The following is a 26,372-nucleotide window of genomic DNA, read 5'->3' as shown; positions in this document are numbered from 1 at the left end:
ATCGCCATGGGAAATTGTTATGCAGCTCCTGTGACTAACCATAGCCCGTCTACCCCAGGTATATATATTTACATAGCCCTCTTGATTGATGCCTTTAATTGATCAATTAATTAATTGTGTGTATACATTACATATGCAGCATCAGCTCCAAGTGAAAGTGTGGAAACTAAACCACCAAAGTTGAAAGAGTTTAGTTTAGCAGAGCTGAAGAAGTGCACTCGACGTTTCAGACCAGACATAGTAGCGGGTAAGGGAGGTTTCGGTAGGGTTTTCAAGGGCTGGGTAAACGAGGACACCTATGCTCCGTCCCGGTTCGGCATCGGCATGTCCGTTGCCGTCAAGAAGGCCAACCCCTGTCAAGGTCACCACCAAGAATGGCAGGCAAGTTTTTATTAATTTATTTATTTCATTAGGGATGATGATGATAATATGGATACATATTTTATATAAAGCTATATAGGTTAATTTGGCCGGCCAAGAAAAACTAATAATTTGCGTTAGCATTAGTATGGCTTAATTAAGCAGTACATGGGAGTTTATTTTCTTTTTCTCCTGATCATTATAAAAAAATACATGGCCATAATAGTTGAGCTCAAGAAGTCAATGTTGTTGACTAGTATAAAACCTTATATATATATATATATATATATAGGACATATAATCTAGAAGAACTAGACTAAAAAGGATTTTTAACTAGTTATAGACGGAGGACTTAGAGTTGGATTTGGCTTATGTGTATTTAATGACTTGAAGACTTTGCATGTGTATGAAAACTTTGCATGTGTATTGAATGGAGTGAAGACTTGGAAGAAGAAGGGAATTAGTTAGTTACGGAAGATGATAGAGGAGATGACTAAATAATTGACTTGGTAGATGACTTGGGCAACTAACAAATAAAAAATAGAGAAATAATGAATAAAATAAATTAATGAATAAATGCAAATTGAAATTAATAAATTAATCATAAACTTAAAAGAAAATTAACATAGGTGAATAAATTATACAAATAAAAAATTATGAGAGCACTAAGTTTAATTAAATAAAGAATATAGATTAATGAAAATAATTGGACTAACATAAATTAGAATTTGAAGGACTATAAAATAAACACAGAAAATAATATTAATTGGAAATATTATTAACTGTGGAAGCTTTGAAAACAAAGTAAGAACTTACAGAAATCTTAGTTCAGTGAAAGCAAGCAATGCCACGCAGGACACTCACACTCCACTCTCACTCACAACTATTGTAGTTGCCTCAGGTCTACAAACTCTGAGAGAACTTTGAAAACTGAAAGAAACTTACAATGCTTACTAAACAAAGCTTGAGCCAACTGAGAATGAAAACTCCTAACTTATAGCCTTGGCTTTCAAGAGAGGACAAAATAACTTTTGACTTTAACTTAAGTGAAAAACATTTAACTTAAACTTTGTCGGACAACTTTGACCGGAAGGAAAGGAAAGGCATCTGCTTTTACGAGGGTGAAAGGACTTTAACATCTGCTTTCGGCTACTTTGAATTGAAGGGCATGGGCAACTTTGAAAAACCTTTAACTTGTCAGGGCATCTTTTGACTGGAAGGAAAGGCATCTGCTTTCACATGGGTGAAAGGACTTTAACTCTGCTTTCGGCTAATTTAACTTTGGCAGAGGCATCTTTGACTTGGAGGGCTTCAATCTTCAGAGAGATCATAAGGATCTTGACTATCAGGCACATAATCGGACCATCTGGGCTTAGGCTTCTGACTAAATTGTTGACTGGGCATCTGGCTTGAAGAAGATTCAGACTTTGGACTGGCATCGTCTTCATCTTCATCCTTCATTTGAGAAACTTGAGCAAGGAGTTGTTCTGCTAATTCTGCTAATTCTTTCTTAGATTTCCCTTTGAGAGAGGCATTTGAACTGCTTGGAGAGGCTTCTTTGGCTTGAGTGACTGGCATCTGGATAGGTGGATAACTTGCATGGACTTCATTAATAATATTATTTAAAATGACTTTGTCCCACCATTTGACTACACAATGGCGGATTAAATGCTTAGAATCCCAATTGGCTTGATAACTCCATTTTAGAATCCATGGAATCTTGTATTTGGCAAAGAAATGAAGAAGCATGGGAAAGAATTTTTCTTGCTTAGTTAATTGGTGCTTTTGACTAAAATAATTAAATGTGGGTCGTAGGCCTTCTGGTATCAGAGCCGTAAGAGTTGAAAGAGTTGAGTCTAAGTTTGCTACTCATATCGCCCAAGTGGCTGATTTAAGTTTTCTGAGTTAGTGATCGGTTCATAATTGTATATCATTTTGTACCCTTCTAGCTTATGATTTGGTTATGTTTTTGAGTTAAACTTGTGCTTTTAATCCTTTTTGTGTTTATCTTTCAGCTTTAGGTAACAATGATGGCTTTTGATATGAAATGATGTAATCCATGCATGTTAAAGCCTGATTTGGATAAAGGGAAGAAGTGCTTAAAGACAAACTCATTTTGGCTACAGCCCCCTGCCAGTCCAGTTCCGTAGGTCATATTGCAAGCTTTGTTTCAGCAACCTACACAGCTCGGATGAGACAGAATTCTTCATGAAAGTTGTTCCAATGGGTGTGTACAATAACATATCCAAAATTCAGCCCCATTGGATAAATCTGGAGTCCATTACCTAGCAAACACAGAACCATGCTCAGGATGGATTTTGTCAGCGAGCAAAACGAGTTAGCAATTTGTTTTGGCCTTAACTTCCTCCTCCGACCTTGGATTGGCCCAAATGATATATGGCTGGAAAGAAGACATTCTGAAATTCAAGTTTGAGTGCTTAAAGTCTTAATTTTCTTAAGGGAAGCCCAATTAGTAAGCCCTTGAAGTTGCTGGTCATGCTGACCTCAGGATGAGCTATTGTTTCTGGTTGGAAGCTTGGTCATGGTGAGCTAGGCATGAGCTATTGAGCTTGTTGGAAGCTTGGTCATGGTGACATGAAGATGAGCTAGGGCTGCTGGTGGGATTTATTGGTGAAGTGCATCAACCAATTCAGATTTTATAATGCAAGTGTTGTATGCATTAGTGAAGTGCATCAACCAATTCATCTTTTATAATGCAAGTGTTGTATGCATTAGCCATATTGAATTCAGATTTATCACTCCCCTCTCCCTATAAATACCACATCCATTCCACATTCAAGACACAACAAATCCTGGAATTCACAACCCCACAATTCACTCCAGCCATCCTCAAACACTCTCAAAATCCCAAACACTCCAACAATCACCAAAACAACTCCAGCAAACCTCTCTTCCATTTCCCTACGAATTTCATCTTCCTTAGCCATCACCACTCACTCAAACTCATCCCAAATCACCTCCATATCCTTCATACATCTTTCTAGAAGTGGGGAAGCTCTTGGAGAAGCATTAGAAGTGGAGAAGCACTTGGAGAAGCCTTGGACACCACAAGAACTTCAGAAAAAGGGTTTTTCTACTCTTATTGCATTCATTATGTTTTCTCATTTCTGTTCAAGTCTCTTTTCCATTATGAGTAGCTAAATCCATAACTAGGGCTTCGATGTAACCTAACATGAATATTCTGGGTTTATAAGTTTGGAGTTTCAAGTTTGATTCATGATTCATGTTCTTATTCATTATGCTTATAAGTTAACATGCTTGTTTGAATGATTGATCACCATTAGAACTTGTTTGTTAACTATCTTGGTTTGAATTAAGAGTATACACCATGCTTTAATTCGAATTGAACTATGAATAGGAAGAGTATGTATGGACATTCGACAACAGGGATTAGATACATACTTGGTTGTTTAAAATGTTCTTCTATGCTTAATGGGTTCCTAATGCTTAATTTTAGGTTAGACAACAAATGATCAAATTAGGGAATTAGGAACACAAGGTTAGGACCAAACACCATGGCCTAATCATACTTTAGCTAGAATCAATCTTTGAATCTGAATTAGACTTGTTACTTGAATCTTTATAACCCAGAATTGAATTGTTATGGTGATTCGAATGCCCTAGTCTCAAAATCTGTTTTCCAACTCTTAAAACCACTCTTTGTTACATTTGTTTACTTGTTTTTGTTTGCAATTTCATTTTGCTTCTTTTGTTCAACAATCACAATCACTCTTGTTTTAAATTCTGTTTTAGACATAACCTCCTACTTTCTTGAATTTGGTAATCTAAGTACATAACTAGTTTTAACTTCTCAGTCTTCGTGGGTACGACCTCGTACTTGTCTTGCTATACTACTAATTGCCCCGTACAATTTCGAGTTAACATAATATTAACAACAGTTAGCAAGTCTCCCAAGTTTCTTTTAATTTAGTTAGTCTCCCAAGTTTCTTCCAAGTCTACTCCAAGTTATCTAATTCCTTAGGTTCCCCTCTCTCAAAAGTCCGTAAGGTGAGACCTTTTTACCAAACAGTAAGTCCCAGGTAGAGGCATGAGCGGTTAGGCACGAGAAGGTGAGAGAGAGAGTAGCCCATAGGTTCTTAGGTACCTTAGAGTCAGTCTTAGGAGTTACCCAAAAGTCTTTCTATTTTGGAAGTCATGTAAGAGTTTTTCTAATTTAGTCAATTAAAATTTTTCACGTAAGCAAAATGAGTCGTTTATTTAGAACCAATTCAATTAATTCTTCTAGTTCTAGAACCAGTTTAGGCCCAATTCCAGATATAGTTAATGAAGAAGTTTTAGAATTTGAGTCTTCTAGTTCAGAATTAAATTGTAATGATTGGAATATACCTAAAGTCCCTAATAAGGAAATTTATAAGCAAAAATGGTCAATTAATGCATTTAAGCAAACTATGCATATTAAGACAGTAGAACAAGTCTATGCCTTAGGAAAAGAACATGAAACATGCCAATTACTTAATCTTGATGCAATTAAGAAACATAGGCAAGAAGGCAATAATTTTCTACATATAGGATTAGTTCAAGTCGTTGTTAAGCCCTTAACTAAATTAGGACTTAAGTCTGCAATTTTATTAAGTTTAAGAGATGCTAGATTTAAAGATTTTGAAGAAGGAGTTTTAGGAAAAATTGAGTCAAGTCTATGTCATGGTCCAATACATTTTGATTGTTATCCAGATTTTACTGTAAGCCTTAGTGATCCGCATATTTTGAAAGTTTTAACTTTAACTATTAAAACACACGGTTATAATGTTTTACCAGGTACCCAACCTTTAGCTTTAATTTATAGAATTTATTACAAAGTCACAGGCACCAATATCAATTTCCAAGCTCTAAGCAAAAGCCCAAAAAATCAAACGCTTTTAATTCAGAGTCATACCCAAAATGCTAATATTATAGTTCCCAAAATGATTAGGTGGTCAGATGTCAATTTACCCAAAGAATGGTTTTTAACCACTGAATGCCCCCCTAAGCCAGTCCAACGCAGTTTAAATGATTTAGATTATATTCAGCCTTATTTAGATGGTACGATTAAAATTAGTTTTGATAGGCCAATTAAGTCAACAGTTCAATTAGAACAATTACCTACGCCTAGTCAATCTTTTAAGCCTCCAGCAAGACATTCTTCTGCAGAATCATCTTCAATTACAGAAAGAGATTTAGAAGCCGATAAAGCCTTAATTGATTTTAAAATTAATGAATTAAGAAAGGCCAAGCAAGTAGTTCAACCAAGTTACAACAAAGCCCCTACTGCACCTCTTGAGCCAGTACAGCCAGTACAACCAGAATCACCTACTAGGTCAGATATGCAAGATTCAGTTTTTGAAGCCTATGTTTGTGATGCCCAATTAAGAGTTCTTAATAAACCATTTAAAATTCATTGGTCAAAATTAGATGCCCATTTCCAAGCCCCTGAAAATGCCGAAAGAAAAGCCAAGTATCATGATTCTTTCCCCCAAGCTCAAAGAAAAGAAATTTTCAATGAGTGGAAAGAATATCTCAAAGCCACTAGGTCCGAGTCACCTTATTTAGATTTCGTAGAAGCCAAATATCTAAGTCAAAAGTTAATTACTTTAACCCAGGAAAAATGGGAAAAAGCCGATAATACTAAAGTTGTCAGTACTCACCCCCCAGTTGAAGCCATAGTAATCAATCATAGGAATGCCAAAATTACTGCAAGCCCTTACAAAGTTGCTGAGTCAAAAGATGAACCAGTCAAAAAGGTCATAGAACAAAATAATTATGCCAACACAAGCCTAATAGTAATAGGTAAACAATTAGATAAGATAGAAACAAAAGTTGATAAGTTAATTCCACAGGAAGTTACCCTTAAGCCAAAGAAAGAAAAGCCTTTAGTTCACTTTAACCTAAAGCCTGAGTCTGCACTTAAAGTCAGTCCAACAATGCGTAAAATAGAGGAAATGTTTCAAGAATTAACCCCAGTTAAACCCAAGCCCAATAAAGATAAAGATAAAGGAAGAGAAGAAGAAACCTCAGTTAAAGTTTTAAGTCTCGATGTTAATTCTGATAGTGAGTCAATTATGTCTTTAGAATCAAGCCAAAGCCTAGAGTCAGAAACTAGTAATATTTCTAAAATAGAAAAAGCCTTTAGCAATTTCCAAGTTAACCAAGATGCCCAGAGTCTTAAAGTCAGTCGTTTAACAGGCAAAGTTAATCCTACAAGTCTTACCAAAAATTGGTATCCTAAGCCTACGCCTCCAGATGTCTAGTTTGAAGAAAGAACCCAAAGCCAATTTTCAGTGTCTTCCGATAAGCTTTACGAATGGAATATAGATGGTTTATCCGAACAGGAAATACTTAATAAGTTACAACATATGTCTATGGTAGCCAATAGTTATGCCACTAATCATCAGTTAAGACAGTCATAAATAGTTTCCCTTTTTGAAACAAGTTTTACAGGAACACTTCGTTTCTGGTGGGATAAACATCTCACAGAAGCTGCCAAGCTTACAATAATTCATGCCTTTAAAACAGATGAAAATAATTACCCTATTTTAGATGAAAGAGTAGGAACAAGCATAGAAGACGGAGTCAATGTCCTTTTATATACAATAATTGAGCATTTCATAGGAACACCCAGTAGTACAACAGCCAGAATTCATGACCAGTTAAGTAATTTACGATGCCCTAAGCTAAGTGATTTTAGATGGTATAAAGATGTTTTCATTTCCAGAGTCATGCTTAGAGATGATAGTAATCAAGCCTTTTGGAAAGAAAAGTTTATTAATGGTCTCCCCAATTTATTTGCCCATAAAATTAGAACAGTCCTAAGCAATGAATCAGGTCAAATTAATTATGATGAGTTAACTTACGGTAATATAATCAGTACAATCAATCAAGTCGGTATGAAAATGTGTGTAGATTTAAAAACTGGAAAATCAATCCAAGCCGATAGTAAAAATGCCAAGTATGAATTAGGTAATTTTTGTGAACAATATGGTCTAGCACCGGTCCCGCCGTCTAGACAAGTCAAAAGAAGCCATGATAGACGCTTTAGTAAAAGACGCCATTATTCCCGAAGGAGAGATTCCTTCAAAGATGATAATGAATTTTATAGTAAAAGAAGGTTTACCCCTAGAAAAAGTAAATGGTCAAAAGGTTATTCGAAAGGTTTTAGGAAAAGCCCCCGACAAGGGAAAAAGAATTACCCTAGGAAAAGCACAGATAAAAGCAAAGTCAGATGTTACAAATGCAAAAAGCAAGGTCATTATGCTAATGAGTGTAAGGTAAAAGAAGCAATTAAGCAATTAAAGTTAGCATCTGAGGAAGAAGCCAAATTAATTAAAGTCCTAGAATTAGCCAACACTGAGTCAGATCCTATGCCTTCAGATAATTCACATGTCTATAGTTCAGATAGTCCCCAGTCTAGTGAGCCAGAAGTCCAATTAGGTTGTAAGGATAAATGTTGCAGAACTTTAAATAAATCAATTTGTGTCTTAACCAAGCAGGAAGAACAAGAAGAATTATTAATTGATTTAATTAGTAAAGTCCAGGATCCCGATTTAAAGTCTGAGTATCTTAAAAAACTTAGGAAAATCATAAGTCAAGAAGAGTCTAATTCCCCTACGCCTCCTAAGATAAGTTTTAATGCCACATTAGAAAGATTTAATAGAAAGAAAGAAGTCACCCTCCAGGATCTTCAGTTAGAAGTCAAATTAGTTAAAAAGGAAATTTTAGAGTTAAAGCAAATAAGCCAAAAATTAGAAACTGAGAATTATGCAATTAAACAGGATCTAATTAGTCTGTTAGAATCCAAAGCAGAGTCTAGTAATCCTTTCGGTAAGTCTAGTTCTGAGTCTGAGCCAGATTTATCCGATAAAGAAGAAAAGGTCATTAGTCTAATTAAGCAAATTAATTTTAGAAAATGGTACTCCAGAGTTAGTATTTTTATTAATGAATTTGAATTAAATACAATTGCTTTATTTGATTCAGGAGCCGATTTAAATTGTATTCAGGAAGGTTTAATTCCAACCCAGTTTTACAAAAAGTCAAAAGAAGTTCTAGGAACAGCGTCCGGTAAAGCCCTTAAGTTAAAGTATGAATTACTGTTCGGTTCATTTTTACACATGATTTTTCATGTTATTCACCCACTATTTTGAGTTAGTTCTTGACATTTTATAGCTTTTTACTCCTTTTTTGTGTTTTAATAGGTTTTACTTTGGTTTGTATGAAAATGAGCTAAAAGTGCATTATTTGATATAAATTCTGTTTTTGTTCATTTTCGTAGGTCAACTTCGTGGCCTTGGATCAGCATGTTCCGGTCCTTGGATGAGGTGATGATCTTCATAAGACTTGTTCCAATGGATGTTGACTACAACATATCCAAATTTGAGCTCCATTGGATAAGTATTGCCTATCCAACCAATCCAGCATGTTACCACAGCTCTGGAAATCCGAGTTGGCCAGTTTTCACCTCCACTTAGTGTGATCTTACTTCTACTTGTTACCATGCCTTTCGTAACAATATTTTACTTTAGTTAAGTGGAATTTTCTGAGAGTATATTTGTGAGGACAAAACTTCATCATGAGAGGAGACAAGAAAACAAAGGCAAAAGTGTGCCATGATGAAAAGGAGGAGAGAGAGGAGCATAGAGAGGAATCAATTGACTTTGGGGCAGCAGCTAGGCAACGGATCATTCATTCAGTTTTTATTACAATTTGCAGAGACTTTCTAAAAGCTGGGAGCTAGAGAGCTAGAGGAGGAAGACAAAGTCATCCAAGCAAGAAGTGGAAGAGATTTCCACCATTGAAGACCTTGAGCTTCCACCTTCACAAAAGCTGTAACTTCTTTCTAGTTTTATTTCGAATTTGTGTTTGAAATGATTATGAGGAACTAAACTCCATAGCTAGGGCTTAGGTTGAAGCCCTAAACATGAATACCTTATTGTTTTGATGCTTGAGTGTATGAATTTCTAGATATTGTTGATGAATTCCAATTCACCAAATTAATCTATCCTTGATGTATGTTCTTCTTTGATTGATCACCTTTGAAAGCATGCTTCTTGAGATTGTTGGGATTATGTGTATCCTCATGTTATCCTAAGCAATAAATGGATGAAGTAAGAATCATCCATGTGAATTGGTTTCTTGAATACCTAATGTAAACATCATGCTATTAGGATTCTTGTGATGTTCATATTCTCTTTGAACTTAATGGGTTCTCCTTGTAATTGAATCGAAGTACGAACCATACCTAGGTTCGGTTATGAGGAGGGCACAAGTATTGTAGCACGAACCATGCACTTTACGTATATTAGAGAGAATCAATGCGTCTTGAGCCACGACCCATGGTCTTGATTGCGAACATCTTCATCAACACGTTTAGAGTTCATCACTTGAGTATTCATGAACTTGGGTAGAATTGTTTAGGGTGGATTCCGAAACCCTAGTGTTTGTTACATTTTGATTTCACATCTTGATAATTCATCTCTTCCATTCTCATTTAAATTCGAAGTCCATTTACTTACATGCAATAGAAATAGATCACTTGAACCAAATCAAACCCCCCCCCCCCCCCAATGTGTGTGTGAGTTGCGTGTTAGACACGTTACGTGTCTTTGTTACTGAATTTTATTTCTTTCTGTAATTATTTTGGACTTTTGGTCCGCGCTGTGTTCTTCCATTTTCTGTGCTGAATCCAACCGTATAAAGAACGTGAATTTTGGACGTACGGTTGGAAAGTTATAGGCAAAACACTGGACAGAGGTCGAAACTGAAAAACAGAGAAAACGAATCTGCCCAAAAACGACCGGTCGCTTTTACCTGACGACCGGTCGCTTTTCAAGTCAAATTTTGAGTTTCGAATCTGCCCAAAAACGACCGGTCGCTTTTACCTGACGACCGGTCTCTTTAGCACTGTTCATAGGTGATAAATGGGTGATAAAAGGGTGATAGAAAATGCTGTTTGTGTTTTTGTTTAGTTTTCTTGTGTTGTTTCATTTCTTTTACACTTCTTTACTCATTTTTAGTTTCCATTTTGCATTTGTGCATTTGTGCATTTGTGGTGTGTCAATTAAGTGTTCTTTACGTACTCAAATTAGAACTTATAGGAAGCCGACAAGTTCTTCGTGGGATCGACCCCGTACTTACATAATCTATACTTCAATAGATTCGTGCACTTGCGGGTATTTTTAATTGGTTGTTTGCACATTAATTTGTGTCCTCTTAGGAGTGCAACAATTTTTGGCGCCGTTGCCGGGGAACTGGCACGGTTGCTTATATGTTTTGTTTGAGTATATTTAGAGTACTTAATTTTATTTTCATTTTTTTTCTTTGTTTGTCATTTCATTTTATTTGAGTTTGTTTTTGTTTTCTTCTTATTGCAGGAACATTTTGCTTATGTCCCTTCTGAATTTGGATATTTCATTAGATTGCACTGTAGAAGATATCCAAGCTCAAGCTTTGAGAGAAAGGAACATCCAACTAGCTGTGTCTACTCCATTGCCTTTTTCACTCTCGCCATTTTCATCATCACCAAGCTCACCAAAAGTCGAGTCACCTCCACCTTCACCAATGGCGGCAGCAGCTGCAAATGCGGAACTTACTATGCAAGAATACTCTTCACCGCCAACAACTGGACAACCATCTTGCATAGTATATCCCGCAAGCACTTTGGAAAACTTTGAGTTGAGATCGGGCATGATACACATATTGCCTAAGTTCTTGGGAAATCCTGGAGAAAATCCTAATGCACATATCCTAGACTTCGAGGAAGTGTGTTCCACAATAAAGATCGAAGGCATGAGTAGTGATGAGATAAGAATGAGACTTTTCTCATTTAGTTTAAAGGATACAGCAAAGGAATGGCTTCACTATCTACCTCCAAATTCCATCACAACATGGACGGATCTTGCTTCAAAGTTCTTACAACATTTTTTCCCAGCACAAAGGACAAATGAACTCCGAAGTCAGATTACAGGAATTCTGCAAAGGCCGGGAGAAAGCTTCCAGGATTATTGGGACCGTTTCAAGAAGCTTCTAATCACTTGTCCGCATCATAACATACAAGCTTGGCTTCTAATGCAACACTTCTATGAAGGACTTTTTGAAGCGGACCAAAATAATGTGAATGCAGCTGCAGGAGGAACTATAATGACCAAGACTCCAACAGAATTGCGAGCAATATTTGATCTTGTTGCTGCAAATGCTCGCCAATATAATTCAAGGCAAAGACCAGTCAGAAAAGGGGAATCCTATGATGTAAGTACCCTTTCTAGTATGGAAGCTCAGATTGCAAACCTAACCAACATGGTGAAGAAATTGGCACCGGGATCATCCAAGGTTTGTGCATTTTGCTCCACAATTGGTCATGACACTGAAGATTGTCCCTTGGCACATGAGGAAGCAAATGCAGTGGGCTCATTTCAGAGAAATCAGTGGCCTAAGAATGATCCTTTCTCACAAACATACAATCCGGGGTGGAGAAATCATCCAAATTTCAGGTGGAGTGACAATTCTAATGTTCAACAAGGGCCAACTCAACCACCTCAAGGGCCAACTCACCCACCTCATGGTCAACAACATACTCGCCCACCTCATGGTCAAATGCACTACTACAATCCACCACAACCACCACCTCAACCACAATCTACAGGAAAATCTTTGGAAGAACTTGTTGCTTCCATGGCTAGAAACACGGATAGTTTCATCACTGAGACAAAAAGCTACATGCAGAGGAATGACACCCACATGCAGAAAACGGATAAGGCCATTGCCAATCTAGAAAATCAAGTGGGGCAAATTGCTCAAGCTTTGAGTCAAAGGGAACCTGGTATGATGCCTAGCCAACCAGAGATTAATCCAACTGGGCGTGAGCATGTTCAAGCAGTTACCTTGAGAACTGGTAAGGTAATTGGTGAAATAAATGGTTCTAAAGATTTGATTCACAATGTTGATGACATGCAGGTTGAACAAGTGGCTGAGCCTAAAGAAAAGGATGAAAGCAACAAAGAGAGAGATAAGCAAGCAGCTTCTTCATCCGAGTGGATCCCAAAGCATGAACTTGCAAGAAGGGCAAGAAAGGAGAAGGTAAGTCGTGAACCTACTGACGAAGAAATCTTACGTGCTCCTTTTCCTCACAGGCTTATGAGTTCTAAAAAAATTCAACAAGCCAAGGAAATATTGGAAACCTTCAGAAAAGTGCAAGTCAATATTCCTCTCCTGAATGCAATCAAGCAAATTCCGAGTTATGCAAAGTTCTTGAAGGACCTTTGTACCAACAAGAGGAGATTCCAAGATCATGAAACGGTTGCACTAACGGAAGAAGCTTCTGCTGTTTTGCAAAGGAAGCTCCCTCCCAAATTAAAAGATCCAGGAAGTTTTACAATTCCTTGCATTATTGGAGATAAATTGTTTGACAAAGCTTTACTTGATTTAGGTGCTTCAATTAATCTGATGCCTTATTCTGTTTTTGAAGCCCTTAACTTAGGTGATCTTAAACCAACTTCTGTCAGCATTCAATTGGCGGACCGATCAGTGAGATATCCAAGAGGAATTTTGGAAGATGTACTTGTGAAAGTAAATGATCTCATTTTACCAGCTGACTTTTTGGTGCTAGAAATGGAAGAAGCTCCTATTCCGGGTGCGGATCTTCCATTGATTCTTGGCCGCCCTTTCATGGCCACTGCAGATACTGTGATCAATGTTCGACAAGGAACATTGACAATGACAGTTCAAGGGGAAACAATAAAGTTCAAAGTATATGATGCCTTCAAACTCCCCAATGATGAACATGAATGTTTTCGTATTGATACATTGTGTCATATTGTGCAAAATACATTTAATAGTACTCATGGTACAGATTCATTAGAAAAGGTGTTGACACAAAATCCTCAAGTTGCTGAAATTGTTGATAATGAGTTACTTGAGGCTGTGAAATTCCTTGATGCATGTCCAGCCATACCACGTAAGTACACTCCAAATTTTATACCTTTGCCAGTCAATACTGAAAAGCTTGTTCCTTCTCTTGACAGGGCACCCGAGTTAGAGCTCAAACCATTGCCATCCCACTTGAAGTATGTTTATTTAGGTAAAACAGAGACATTGCCCGTGATTATTGCTAGCAATCTCAATGTGGAAAATGAACAGAAGTTGATGCAAGTGTTAAGAGAACACAAGAGAGCAATTGGTTGGAGTATTGCGGACATCAAGGGCATAAGCCCAACAAGATGCATGCATAGAATTTTATTGGAAATTGATTCCAAACCCACAAAGGATGCTCAACGCAGGTTAAACCCAATCATGACAGAGGTAGTCCGAAAAGAAATTCTGAAGCTATTGGATGTGGGTATAATTTATCCTATTTCCGATAGCAAGTGGGTAAGCCCGGTCCAAGTGGTTCCTAAAAAGTCAGGAATAACTGTTGTAAGAAATGAGGAAAATGAACTTATTCCTTCTCGTGTCAAAACGGGATGGCGTGTTTGTATTGATTATAGAAAATTAAATACCGCCACCCGAAAAGATCATTTTCCATTACCATTTATTGACCAAATGCTTGAACGTCTTGCAGGTCACAGTTACTACTGCTTCTTGGATGGCTATTCAGGATACAACCAAATTGCCATCGCTCCTGAAGACCAACACAAGACGATGAAGTGCTCCACTTCATTGATGTACCTGCTGGGATGCAACACTGAGTTGGGAAGGTAAGTCCCTAAAAAAAAATAAAAATAAAAAAATTTAAAAAAAAAAAAAAAAAAAAAACGACCGGTCGTTCTTCCATCGCGACCGGTCGCTCTGCGCGAATTGCTGAAGATTTGATTCTGTATAAAAACGACCGGTCGCTTTTGCCTTGCGACCGGTCGCTCATTTGGTGTTTTAAAAAAAAATAATAAATAAATAAAAATTGAATCTGTGAAGAAACGACCGGTCGCTTTTCACAACGACCGGTCGCTTTTCGCGCAATTCTCTTATTTTGAATCTGTTTCAGAACGACCGGTCGCTTTGCACTTGCGACCGGTCGCTCGTTGCGTTTTTTTTATTTTATTTTATTTTTCTACAACCGCCTCTGTTTTTCTTCTTTTCCCTCTTGTCTCTTCTCACATTTTTCCCTCAAGTATTTCATCAATTCTTGAGAGATTTGCAGTTAGGGTTCCAAGCCGTCCAAGGTAAAGTTTCGTTTCGTTTTTTCTTGTTCTTCCTCTTTGATTTTCTAACTCTAATTGTTTTTCTTATTATTTTTTTTCTTGTTTCTAACTTGTTTTTCTTTTGAATTGTGGCATATTTGTGCATAATTGTGGTTAATTTTTTTGGGTATAATTGTGGCATATTATAAGTTTGGGAAGTGTTTTCAATTCATTAATGCACAATCAGAATTGGGCGTGAATGCTTCTTCTATTTCATAACATGTGATTACATACATACTAGTGAAAATGCGTACAGTAAATTCCTAATCACATGTTCATTGTTGCATTCTGCGCCCCCAGAGGCTTCTGCTAATTGCCTCTGTCTGTTCTTGCTTGTAGAATCTGCAGCAGCTCTACATGATCTTCGTTCCTTTTCTGCAGCATCTCTACATGCTGGTTGGCGCTGTAGAGCCGCTTCTGCAGGTCCGCCACCAGAGCTTTCAGGGCCGCCACTTCCTCACTCAGTGCCCCGCACTCCCGTGTTCTCGCCAGTAGGCGCATGCCCAAATTTGTGGCCGAGACCGCGTTGAGCACGGTTAGGTTGTGGGACTCGTCCACTGCCATCTGGTCAGACCTCTGCGCCACATGCAGATGATCTGCAACTGTAAGTCTGCTGACAGTCATGCCCTCCGGCATTACTGCCCTACGCGGCACCACCTCAGAGAAGTTTGAGGCCGAGCCATGGTGGTATGAGGAGTTTGGGAAGATATGGTTTGGAGGAGCCCGTATCTGGGCATTTGGTGGTGCAAGCGACAACTCAAGGTTAAGGTCATCAACAAGCATATCTGGGGATGCCATTGATTTTTCTGTCTGGGCTTTTTGATGGTTTTTCTTGAGTTTGCAGGTTGAAATGCAGGATGCTCCTTCTTTCAACCGAGAAGTGGTTTAAATAGCCATATGCTCATAAGGGAGCCGACACCACTTTGCATTTCCTGCGCAATTTGCGGTTGCGTCCGGTTAAAAGGGGAAGCATTTCTACTTTCGCTTTGCTTTCTTTTCCTCCCTGTTTTCTGGTGCATTATGTTTTGATTTCTTTTTAGTTTGTCGTTTTTGTTTTATTTCAGTTGGGGAAGTGTGATTTGTGTCTTTTTCGTTTGTCGCATTCCTTTTATTCCGGTTTGGGGAAGTGCGTTTTGTTTTTCTTCTTTGTCTTTTGCAACTTTCTTTTCTTTTATTTCCGGAAACGAGAAATTTAAAATTTAAAAAAAAAAAAACAAACAAATACACGGAAAGGGCAAAGACAACCAGGCACACCACTAATACATTAGAAATTATTCTTTCACCGTGCTCGGTGTCTCGACCATTGGACCTTTGAGTTTAGCCCTTTGGCTATCCACTTCCGGGGCTTCACGCACAGCCTCTTGGGGCTCATCACTCGAGCTCCCAAAGATTGCATTCTTAGCTTGAGCGTAACCACTCTCGCGGTCTGTTTTCTTGCGTTTTCCCGGTCGGTCTATGTCCTCCAGCTGCTTTCTCATGTCATGGGCGTAAACACTTACCATCTTTGAGAGATTTTTGTTCTCTTCCCGCAACGCCTCCAGCTGGTGTCGATTCACCTCTAGTATCCTTGCCCTTTCTGTTTTTAAACTTTTAATAATACTCTGGCACTCTTCCACCATACTTCGCTCCGCCGCCAACTGACCTCTTAGCACCTCCACCTCATGGGACTTCGCAATTAGGCGATGACCCACACTTGCGACTGTTGCCGAGCTTTGCACGCTTAGTGCCAGAGCATCGCTCACGACCCGGTTGTCATCCCTTGATCCCAGCACCCGTATATCCTTGGGAGTTACTAGATTTCTAGCAACTCCAAGGGCAACATCGTTGTCCAGCAGTATCGAGTCATTCACTGTCACGTGCCCCCGTGCAGAGGCAAAGTAAGGCATCCACACTGGTGCCACTGCTTGGCCCCGAGTCTGAGTCGGTGGAGCTAGGTTGAGGTCCAGCGAGAATGGGTAGGAAGAAGCCATTTGAACTTTCTTTTCTTTTGTTCTTTCTTTTCTCTGTTGTGTGTTTCTACGTTTGTGTGTTTTTCCCCAACTCTTTCTCTTCTTCTTTTATAGAGTTAGTTTCTACGTAACCCTAGACACGGCGCTTCTGCGTTTTGCGCGGCCCTTACGGCCTATCCCCTTAGGTCACCTCACCTGGTCCCCAACCCCTTTAATTACAGTTCCGCCTTTCAGCACTTTTGAGAAACGAAAGTCGTCACACCTTCCTATGAAGCCAATAATTCTGGCTTGGGACCGTGAGAGAGACCTCTGCTTGTCGACACGTCTCTCACTTTGTATCCCGTGACTCACAGGTGCCGAGACTTCAGGGCCCACTTTTTCTATTTTACTGAGTCCTCGCTCTTTGTGCTTCTGACTTGGTTTCTTTGTTTTATTTACTTTCTTCGTTTTTGGGCTTTCGTTTGGGTTGGGCTTTCTTTTGGTTTGTGCGTTTCTTTGGGTTGGATTTCTGCATGTGTAAGACTGTTGTTAGGGCTTACTGTTTTATTTGTTTCTGTTTGGTTTCGTTTTTGTTTTTGTTTTTGCAACCGTGTTGTAGTTGTTTTTCGTGTTTGTTCTTGTATTTACTTGCTTTATTCCCTTTAATTCTTGTTATAACGTTGTTGGTGCCTGAATTCTTTAACATTGAGGACAATGTTTGTTTCTAAGTTTGGGAAGGGATAGCAAGTCTTTTTCGTTTCACTTAAATTCTTACTTTCTTTTATTTTGTTTTCTTTTCTGTTTTGAGTCTTTTTTGTTCTTAAGTCACTTTCCGGACATATATGATGAGATTGTGATGAATGTTTAAATGACTTGATTGAAAATGCTTTAAAAAAAATAATAATAATTTGTTATTCACTAAATGGCATCGTTCTAGCATGATATGTTTGAAACCCTCTACGCACTTGCCATTTGTTTCATAATTCTCTAGTTGAGGGACTTGCATGATCCAAAGAATTGTATCAAGCATGAATTAGACTTGTATAACCATATAATGTGAGCTTTGAGCCTTGTGCTTCAATTCATGAGTGTTATACACATATTCTTACTTTTCTTGTCATCTGAGTTGTTGTTTGATCTCATTATTCATTGATTTGGTTGAGCACTTAAAAGTCACTCATTCTTGTGCAATTTGATTACATGACATTTGAGAAATGATATTAAGGCCCTCTTTGGACCGTTTGTGCCTTTCAAGCTAACCCTATGCATGCTTAAGCATGATTTTCCATTGTTAACCACCTTGAGCCTATATGTATGCCTTTTCTTTCAAGTAACCAATTATTACTTCTAGCCCTAGCCTGAAAAACAAGAATTTACCTTTCTAAGGAACTCGTGAGCTTTAATTTAGATGTGTTTTTCATGCTAAGTTTGGGAAGTTTGTTATTACATTTCGAAAAAAAAAAGAGAAAAAATAAAAATAAAAATGAGTACCTCACTCAAAGGGTGAAAGAAAAGAGAAAAATCGTGGTTAAGTGGCAATGGTTTCAAATTCAATTCCATGTTTCTTGGTTGTTCAAATGGAAGGAAGGAGTGTGAATCATAATTAGTGGAGGTATAAGGCTTTGTGGTCTAATTGATCACATATAAAAAATAATAATAAAAAAAAAAAAAAAGTGAAAATCTCAAGGGTGATGTTTCAAAGTCTTTTAGTCAACGATTATATGCTCTTACATTGTGAGTTCCTTGGACTTTGTTGTATCCATATCCTTCATTTTTTACTCACCTTACACCCTTAGCCCCATTACAACCTATAATAAAGACCTAAATTGATCCTAAATGTCATGTGGTTGATTTGCACACATTTTTCAGCTTTTAAGTGTTTAGCATCCTTCTTGAGATCATATTCATGCATGTTTTTCATCTTGCTAATTGTGAGTTAAGTCCCGTATGGTTTAACTCTATTCTCATATTTACTATTGAGTGATGCATTGTAACCCTCTTCCGAGTGATTCATTTGTGAGAGGACAACTTTGGTGAGATTTGAAGTTACATTTGTGCTTGGTATGATTTTTGAAGTTGTGTGAAAACTGAAATTGGAGAATGAGTTCCATTTGGCCATCACACTACTACACTTGAGCATGTTGTGTTCTGAACTTTGCTGCCTTGTGAATGATGTCTAAACTGAGTTTTTTCTTGTGAAAACTTTTGAGTCAGTTGCATAAGTCACTCTCTCTTTGGAAAGTGTTCGGAAAGTTTTGTTTCGAGTCTTGTTTTAATTTCTGTTTTGCTCGAGGACTAGCAAAAGATAAGTTTGGGAAGTTTGTTCGGTTCATTTTTACACATGATTTTTCATGTTATTCACCCACTATTTTGAGTTAGTTCTTGACATTTTATAGCTTTTTACTCCTTTTTTGTGTTTTAATAGGTTTTACTTTGGTTTGTATGAAAATGAGCTAAAAGTGCATTATTTGATATAAATTCTGTTTTTGTTCATTTTCGTAGGTCAGCTTCGTGGCCTTGGATCAGCATGTTCCGGTCCTTGGATGAGGTGATGATCTTCATAAGACTTGTTCCAATGGATGTTGACTACAACATATCCAAATTTGAGCTCCATTGGATAAGTATTGCCTATCCAACCAATCCAGCATGTTACCACAGCTCTGGAAATCCGAGTTGGCCAGTTTTCACCTCCACTTAGTGTGATCTTACTTCTACTTGTTACCATGCCTTTCGTAACAATATTTTACTTTAGTTAAGTGGAATTTTCTGAGAGTATATTTGTGAGGACAAAACTTCATCATGAGAGGAGACAAGAAAACAAAGGCAAAAGTGTGCCATGATGAAAAGGAGGAGAGAGAGAGGAGCATAGAGAGGAATCAATTGACTTTGGGGCAGCAGCTAGGAAACGGATCATTCATTCAGTTTTTATTACAATTTGCAGAGACTTTCTAAAAGCTGGGAGCTAGAGAGCTAGAGGAGGAAGACAAAGTCATCCAAGCAAGAAGTGGAAGAGATTTCCACCATTGAAGACCTTGAGCTTCCACCTTCACAAAAGCTGTAACTTCTTTCTAGTTTTATTTCGAATTTGTGTTTGAAATGATTATGAGGAACTAAACTCCATAGCTAGGGCTTAGGTTGAAGCCCTAAACATGAATACCTTATTGTTTTGATGCTTGAGTGTATGAATTTCTAGATATTGTTGATGAATTCCAATTCACCAAATTAATCTATCCTTGATGTATGTTCTTCTTTGATTGATCACCTTTGAAAGCATGCTTCTTGAGATTGTTGGGATTATGTGTATCCTCATGTTATCCTAAGCAATAAATGGATGAAGTAAGAATCATCCATGTGAATTGGTTTCTTGAATACCTAATGTAAACATCATGCTATTAGGATTCTTGTGATGTTCATATTCTCTTTGAACTTAATGGGTTCTCCTTGTAATTGAATCGAAGTACGAACCATACCTAGGTTCGGTTATGAGGAGGGCACAAGTATTGTAGCACGAACCAAATCAACCCCCCCCCCCCCAATGTGTGTGTGAGTTGCGTGTTAGACACGTTACGTGTCTTTGTTACTGAATTTTATTTCTTTCTGTAATTATTTTGGACTTTTGGTCCGCGCTGTGTTCTTCCATTTTCTGTGCTGAATCCAACCGTATAAAGAACGTGAATTTTGGACGTACGGTTGGAAAGTTATAGGCAAAACACTGGACAGAGGTCGAAACTGAAAAACAGAGAAAACGAATCTGCCCAAAAACGACCGGTCGCTTTTACCTGACGACCGGTCGCTTTTCAAGTCAAATTTTGAGTTTCGAATCTGCCCAAAAACGACCGGTCGCTTTTACCTGACGACCGGTCTCTTTAGCACTGTTCATATGTGATAAATGGGTGATAAAAGGGTGATAGAAAATGCTGTTTGTGTTTTTGTTTAGTTTTCTTGTGTTGTTTCATTTCTTTTACACTTCTTTACTCATTTTTAGTTTCCATTTTGCATTTGTGCATTTGTGGTGTGTCAATTAAGTGTTCTTTACGTACTCAAATTAGAACTTATAGGAAGCCGACAAGTTCTTCGTGGGATCGACCCCGTACTTACATAATCTATACTTCAATAGATTCGTGCACTTGCGGGTATTTTTAATTGGTTGTTTGCACATTAATTTGTGTCCTCTTAGGAATGCAACAATTACCAAAAGCCCATGTATGCCAAAATAAAATATGCTTTAAAACGTCTTTTGTCTTAATCCAAAATATCACAGATGAAGTAATTTTAGGTTTACCTTTTATCTCTTTGCTTTACCCCTTCCAGGTAGAATATGATGGAGTCACCTCAAGCCAATTAGGAGAAAAGGTTAAATTTGAATTTTTAACTAAGCCAGAATTACATAGTCTTAAGTCATTACAAAAGTTAGCTATTTCTAAGTCAGTTAAGTTAATTCAGAGTAAAACAAGCCAAGTTAACTTTTTAAAAGAAGAAATTAAATTTAAAAGGGTAGAACAACAGTTAACCGACAAGTCACTCCAGTTAGAAATAGGTAAATTTGAAGATAAGTTAAAAAATGAAGTTTGTTCTGATATGCCCAATGCCTTATGGCACCATAAACAACATGTCGTTTCTTTACCTTATGTCAAGTCATTTAGTGAAAAGAATATTCCAACCAAAGCCCGTCCAATTCAAATGAGCCAAGAATTAATGGAATTATGCAAAGCCGAAGTCACGGATCTAGTCAATAAAGGAATAGTTAGAAAAAGTAAGTCACCCTGGTCTTGTCCAGCTTTTTATGTCCAGAAAAATGCTGAGTTAGAAAGAGGAGCCCCACGCCTAGTTATCAATTATAAGCCCCTTAATTCAGTTTTAGAATGGATTAGGTACCCAATTCCTAATAAAAGAGATCTAGTTAACAGATTAGAAAAGGCAGTAATTTTTAGTAAATTTGATATGAAAAGTGGTTTTTGGCAAATTCAAATCAAGGAATCAGACAGATATAAGACTGCATTTGTTACCCCCTTTGGTCATTATGAATGGAATGTTATGCCTTTTGGATTAAAAAATGCCCCTAGTGAATTCCAGAATATTATGAATGAAATCTTTAATGCTTACAGTCATTTTTCCATAGTATACATAGATGATGTTCTTATCTTTTCCGAGTCAATAGAACAGCATTGGAAGCATTTACATAAGTTTTTCCAGATAGCTAAATCTAATGGTTTAGTCATTTCAGCTAAAAAGATCAAGTTATTCCAGGTTAATGTTAGGTTTCTAGGATTCAACATAAGCCAAGGCCAAATAAGCCCAATCAATCGAGTCATCCAGTTTGCTGATAAATTTCCAGATCAAATTCTTGAAAAAAGCCAACTTCAAAGGTTTTTAGGTTCTTTAAATTATGTTTCCGATTTTTATCAAAATTTAAGAAAGTTATGTAAGCCCCTGTTTGATCGTCTCCAGAACAATCCTCCTGCCTGGACCCCGAGTCATACAGAAATAATTAAACAAATCAAAGTTCATATCAAGTCTCTTCCATGCCTAGGTATTCCTTCAATTCATGCTTTTAAAATTGTTGAAACAGATGCCTCTGATATTGGTTATGGTGGTATTTTAAAACAAAGAATAAGCCTTGAGTCTCCTGAACAAATTGTTCCTTTTCATTTCGGTGCTTGGAATCAAGCTCAAAATAATTACAGTACTATTAAAAAAGAAATTTTATCTATTGTATTATGTATAAGCAAATTTCAAGATGATTTACTAAATCAAAAGTTTTTAGTTAGAGTTGATTGCAAGTCTGCAAAATATATTTTAGAAAAAGATGTTAAAAATATAGCTAGTAAGCAAATTTTTGCACGATGGCAAGCAATACTGAGTGTTTTTGATTTTGAGCTAGAATATTTGAGAGGTAGTGAAAACAGTATTCCAGATTTTCTTACAAGAGAGTTTTTACAGGATAAAAAGCCAGAGCCATGTCAAGTAAAGAAAAAGAAAAGAAAGACAAGCAAATAATGCAATACAGTCAATCAAGCCAACCAAGCCCAGGCCAGAATCAACCCAGAGTCCTGCCAGCAACCCTGATGCCCAAACAAGAAGCCAATGCCCAACTTGTGCCTTTTCCAGGTTATATGCCAATTCCAGTCAATAATAGATTTAATCCTTTAAGCCAGCCTTCTCTACGCCCTAATTATCAAGCAGTATTAACTTCTCAGTATGACCCTTTTATTGTCCATCCTCCTATGCCTTCCCAGAGTCAAAGTCCTCAAAGCCCAGTTCAAAGGTCCAAATATTTTCCTAAAAGTAATAGTAATCTTTTTTCTATTGAACCTTATTTAGAAAATTTGAATGACCCAATCAAAATAGCCAAGAAGTTTTTCCCTCCTAATCTTCATTATTTTCAAAGTCATCCTTCAAAGACTTTAAGATTTTATAGGGATATACTTTATGAAACCCAGTCAGCAGATATTAAGCCCATCAAAGATAAGCAAACAGATGCCACAATTTTTCATTCCCTTTACATACGTCAAATCATTAAGCCAGAACATTGGAGCAAAAATGTCTATGACCAGTTGCCACTTCAATCAGGCCTTACTTATAATTACGGAGATTACATTGATGCCTTTTATACAGTTTTATTTCATCAGCACGAAGATTTCAGTCATTCATGGTTTATGAATTTTGATGCCAAGTTCAAGCCCTATTTTCCATGCTGGTTTCTCCAATGGTGGAACATCAACGGACCCTGTTGGGAAATCATTATATATATATATATATATATATATATATATATATATATATATCAGTCCTAATCTCTTGGACCACAAGAGTCCAAGAGATTGTGGTCACCCACCGTTGAATATTAATCTAATGGTTCAAAAAAGTTTCTTAAAAGGAGTGCAAGAGTGAGTGAACCGTTGAATTTATATCCAACGGTGAGTGACCACAAATCTCTTGAACCCCTATAGTCCAAGAAATCGGGACTGATATATATATATATATATATATATATATATATATATATATATATAAGTGCATCGAGCACGTATGACTTAATGATTGCATGCCTTAATTTTAAGGTAGCAAATGGGTCATGATTAACATTGTTCATTGGTGTGGTGTGGTGTGCAGGCGGAGGTGAATTTCTTGGGGAAGTACCGTCATCCAAACCTTGTTAGGCTCCTGGGATATTGCTACAAAAAAAATCAATTCCTTCTTGTTTATGAATATATGCAAAAAGGAAGCTTGGAAAACCACCTGTTCATCAGGAGTAAGTAAACGGCCTTAACTTATAGACCAAATGTCTCAGATTCGAATCCCCAAGACATCATAGTTGTGTTGTGTGTGTGAAAAATCTCTCCCCCCTTTAATTTAAACTATCAATTCTACTATAAAAAAAATAATAATAATAATAACATTAATTTAATTCAACACACGTTACACATGGGCATGCAAGTTTTTCGTCTATTGCATTTTCATTTGGAAAGTCAAAAAATTGCTAGTATTAATTAATAACACAATTTTATTTTTTTGGTTGATGCATGAATTATACAGAAGGTCATGAACCACTTCGATGGGAATTAAGACTTAAGATAGCAATTGGAGCTGCTCGAAGTCTTGCTTTTTAGCACACAGAAAATGTCGTCTACCGTGACTTTAAGGCCTCCAATATTTTGCTGGATTCGGTACCCAGTCTTTGTCATTCTTCTTTTTTATTTTATTTTTATTTTTGTTACTTTTGTTTTGGTTGATTATTGATTTTTTTTTCTTTCTTTCTTTCTTGTTGGGAATTGTCGAAATCTAGGCCTACAATGCAAAACTTTCAAATTTTGGGCTGACAAAGGTGTGCCCGATAAATGTGAACTCATACGTCATAGGAACTATTGGATATGCAGCTCCGGAATATGTCGGAACTGGTAATGTCACAACTTCTACTATAAACGCTCTTAATCATTTGAATTACAAATTTTCTTCAAAGGAAAAGCTTATAAGTTTTACTTCAAAATTTTCCTAACAAGCAATAAGGCAGTCACTTTCAAATGATTTTTAGTTCTACGAAAATGCCATGAAGCTGTCAACATTCACTCTCTTTGACAATTTTCGTACGCAAACCTCTTGCATATGGTGTCCTGTCCACCATTACAAAATTCACCCAACTATTCCTAACATGTTAATCCAAATTCATACCTATATCTATTCTTAAACTTATTTATTTTCAACAATTTTTAGATTTAAATAATCCAAATACAAACTTCTTTGGTGTATTTATTTCTTTTTATTAGTTAAGTATATGAATATATAAAAAAGAGAGGAATGTGGGTGTAGTAGGGAGAGAGAGATATAGGGGTGGAGTTATTTTTGTAATTCCGCAAATTCGTTTTTTTTAAAATATGGGCATTCTCGAAATTTTGGAATATTTCATTTTTAAGGCCTTTCTCCAAAAATTAAAAAAAAGTAGTTGGGCACAATATAGTTCAACATTATTTATTGTACCTTAGTGGTTGATCGAAAACGAATAAATTGACTTTTGTTTCCTTCTTGCCCCATGTCAACCTGAAATTCTACGTACGTCAAGACTTTTTAAGTAACTATTTTCTACAAGACTTTTCTTGGTCCAGAAATATGCGACAAGAAATAATTTCATCCATTGGCATAATTAAGATTAGGAAATTAAGAAAAGAGTTAATCTTCCTTAAATCTCATCACGCCCTCTTGCAAATAAAGGCTAATTATCATTTTTAATTTATCAGAGGCTGATTATAATTTAAAAGCATGGAATGCCTATTGCCCTTATATTGCTTATTATTATTGTCTTTAGTATAGTTATTTTCTTTAATATTTGTTCTTATTATTTTTCATCAAATCTTTTACGTTGGTTTTCGGATGTTGTCAATCTCTCCGATGCATTCTCCTTGTTTAATAAAGCATTTTTCCCAACAACAACAAAAATTTAATTATTTTAGCTAACACAACATTTGCATGAAAATTGTCAGGTCACTTATACGTAAAGAGTGACGTGTACGTTTTTGGTGTGGTATTATTGGAGATGCTAACAGGCTTAAGAGCCGTTGACAACAATCGACCCTCTCGTGAGCAAAATTTGGTGGGTTGGTTATGGCCTTCTCTTCACAAGAAGGAGGAGCTAAAGAAAATAATGGATCCAGGGCTTGGAGATCAATACCCATTAAAAGCTGCCTGCCAAGCAGCTGAGCTCATTCTAAAATGCCTAGAATCTGATCCCGAAAACAGACCCTCCATGGAGGAAGTTCTCGTAACTCTAGAAAAGATAAATGCCATTAAGGAAAAGCCGAAAACTGCAAAACCTAATGGCAGAGGACAGCCAGAGGAACGTTCATCACCATCACCACATCATTATAACCATCATCTTCATAGGTCTCCAAATTACCAAAAGCATGGTGGCATTGGTCCCACGAGGAATGTAGTGCCAGTGCCAGTGCCACCCCCATCGAAATTTGTATCTCGTAATAAACTTTTATTTTTATTTTTTCTTTCTGGGGACTTTGTATACGGACCTATAGACGTTGAAATTTTAATGAAATAAAAACAAATTTTTATCAGCGGTAATAAATTCAAGATTTGACTAGTCAAAATTAACCCATTCAACTCTTGGAGAAATTTTTAAATGTTCCAGGTACACCACGTGTTTGGTGTACCATCCAATAAACATAGAAAATGTGGAATTATTATCCAACTTACTGCATTTCTTCTTATGATATGTGGCGGACTGCATTGGACATATTCCATATGTCTTCCGTCTATTGGATGGTACACCAACCACGTGGTGTACCGGGAACACTCAAAAATTACTCCAACTCTTGGTTCTGGCATAAAATACATGTGGCGCATGACTCACCAAGACAAAGATGGGCGCGGGAGATAACGCATGTCAACATCTAAGAGC

At 37.1% G+C, this 26,372-nt stretch overlaps 1 non-coding gene and 1 pseudogene across 1 annotated transcript; one reads left to right on the top strand and one right to left on the bottom strand.

Annotated features, from left to right (window-relative positions):
- The first annotated feature begins 6 nt into the window (after nucleotides 1-6).
- Nucleotides 7-26,035, top strand: LOC110768160 (receptor-like cytoplasmic kinase 176; annotated as a pseudogene).
- LOC148294353 (small nucleolar RNA R71) lies at nucleotides 11,314-11,420 on the bottom strand. The gene has a single exon (XR_015836153.1). It is a non-coding gene; the product is annotated as a small nucleolar RNA R71 (small nucleolar RNA).
- Nucleotides 26,036-26,372: the final 337 nt, after the last annotated feature.

This window comes from Prunus avium, chromosome 5, assembly GCF_965620075.1.
Source record: "Prunus avium chromosome 5, drPruAviu1.hap1.1, whole genome shotgun sequence".
Classification (NCBI taxonomy): Eukaryota; Viridiplantae; Streptophyta; class Magnoliopsida; order Rosales; family Rosaceae; genus Prunus; species Prunus avium.
Note: the sequence above shows the minus strand (reverse complement) of the source record. Positions and strands in the feature narration are given on the sequence as shown.